The sequence below is a fragment of the Suncus etruscus genome, chromosome 7 (assembly GCF_024139225.1).
Source record: "Suncus etruscus isolate mSunEtr1 chromosome 7, mSunEtr1.pri.cur, whole genome shotgun sequence".
Taxonomy (NCBI): Eukaryota; Metazoa; Chordata; class Mammalia; order Eulipotyphla; family Soricidae; genus Suncus; species Suncus etruscus.
Genome location: NC_064854.1, coordinates 26917529 through 26919805, shown reverse-complemented (window position 1 = coordinate 26919805; position 2277 = coordinate 26917529). Strand labels below are relative to the sequence as shown.

The following is a 2277-nucleotide window of genomic DNA, read 5'->3' as shown; positions in this document are numbered from 1 at the left end:
AACAGGAATTCAGAAACGTTGATTGGACTAATAAGGCGTGCTGCCTGCACCTTCTATAAATCACGGTATGAATTCTCACCACCACCACCACCACTATCGCCACATCACCCCCGGAGATTCTGGACAGAGCAAGTTTAAATAGAAAACTAAAAACATTTCCAATCTTCAGTCTGAAACTGGACGGGAAGGAGCAGGCGCTGCCTTTATTGTTCCTCTTAGAAGCCGTGGCTGGAGCGCAGAGCCGCAACGGAGTCTCTGTGGCGCAATCGGTTAGCGCGTTCGGCTGTTAACCGAAAGGTTGGTGGTTCGAGCCCACCCAGGGACGCTCCTCTTTTGTGGGTGTTCTTGCTTGCAAGGTCATTTTATCCAAGGGGCATTTCAGAGCCCCTGAAGAGGCAGTCTTGGGCCCCCACACAATGGAGAAGAGAATCCACGGGTCCCCCTTCTTCTCCTTTCCCAGCTTGACGGGGCACCCAGCTGCCCTTTTGGGCCTATTCCGGGGCTTCCTCGTTTCTCGATCCCGCGCCTCCTTTCTCTCCTATTTTCCCGTTTCCAAAAGGGGGCCTCCTCCTGCACCCCCAAAACGGTGTTCGATCTCCCGACTCTCCCCCCAAAGCGAGGTCAGTTCCAGGTCGCCGTGGGCGTGCATGGGCACGTTCAAAGGCCCGATCGGCTCTTCTGCCCCGACCGGGGCTCGAACCCGCCGCCTTGACCGCGCTCCGGTGGGTGGGGCCGGCGGGGTCAAGTTCAAGTTGTAAAATCCGCCTTTACAGAGAACTCAGCGTCGCTTGGGCCGACCGTGCTCGTGTCCAACTGCTCCGGCCACTTCTGAAGTCGCCTTGGGACACGGTCTCGGTGTGGCCCGGGCTGGGAGGACGTTTAAACCCTGCACCGGCCTGTCTCCAGTCGGGGTGCAAGGCTGGGAGAGAAGGGCCCCTCTGCACACCTTCCCGTCTCCTCGCAGAGGGAGAAAGACTGATGGAGGCGCAGAGGAGCAGTCAGAGCAAAAGTGAAAGTGCGTCTCGGCTTTGCACCCACGATGCATTAATGCTGCAATTATGATGTTGCAAAACTGAGCGCCCCGCAGCCTTCCCCGGGCTCTAGGGACCTCTGGAAAGTCCCTTGGGCTTTCTTCTCGCCGTCTCTGTGTGCGAAGGAAGCAACAGTTTCAGCAGGGGAATTCTTGTCTTCAATCTAAATGGCAAGAAAGATGAAAGTCGCCTGTCTTCCCCCTGCAGGGCTAGAAAATCTTATCCATTCGCCTGGTTATCCAAGAGAGGTGCACAGAGTTGCTCACTGCTTGTGGGATGCTGTGCTGGGTCTCTGCTGGATGCAAAGGTGTAGTGTGGTTCCCAGCCCTGAGAAGTAGGGGCTATGTTCACAGATAAGCACCCCACCCCAGGCAACTCACAAACGGAATAAAACACGAAGCTCCTCCTCAGGCCATAGTCCGGCAGGCAGGAGATTCGAACCCGTGGAGGGGAGCTCCAGAGTCTACGCGGCTCCCTGCTGCGTTGTTTTTCCCCTCTGCAACGAATTCAGCTTCTTGAGGAATTCATTTCAAAGCAAATGTTTTAAGAGGGGTTGAGACACACACATATAATATATAATGTATAATGTATTAATATAAATTAAGCCTACATACAAAATAAAAACCACTGAACATTTGAGAGAATATTAAAGGGCATGATTCCATCACACCTTCATTGTACTCTTGTCATTTAATTCAAATGAAAGCTGAGCGGGAAGCAGGGATCTTTTCTTTTTATATATCTTTTTAATATTTTTTATTTAAAGAAAATGTTTCACATAGTTGACATAACTGATCATAGTACATTGGTTTCAAGATAAGGGAAAGCAAAGTTATTTAGAAAAATAGAAAGAAAAACTAAAAAAAAAAATAAAATGGAAGAGAAGAGAAAAGAAAATTCAATAAAAGTATATTTGTGGAAATTATTGTATCTCCAATAAAGTCGTTAATATAACAGCAGAAGGTTTAGTAAGCTATTTTTATTTTCAAGATATGAGATTAAAAAATACAATTAAAAAGATGTGGTTTTTTTTGAAGGTGTGACCAGTTTTTGTTTTCTTCTCTTTCCACCCCCAAATGCACCGGCAATATAATGTAGCACCATTTCTCCCTGCAAAAGCACACTAAAAGAGGGCGAAATCTTACATATAAAAACGAACTCTTATCTACTAGGGATAAAAACTCATACTTGTTTACAATACAGTGGCATCTCCCATCTTGAAAATATATCGCGTGGACCCAACTTA

General features: G+C 47.8%; 1 non-coding gene across 1 annotated transcript; it reads left to right on the top strand.

The window, feature by feature from the left end:
- Positions 1-251: 251 nt before the first annotated feature.
- Positions 252-325, top strand: TRNAN-GUU (transfer RNA asparagine (anticodon GUU)). Its single transcript has one exon. It is a non-coding gene; the product is annotated as a tRNA-Asn (tRNA).
- The last annotated feature ends 1952 nt before the right edge of the window (positions 326-2277 follow it).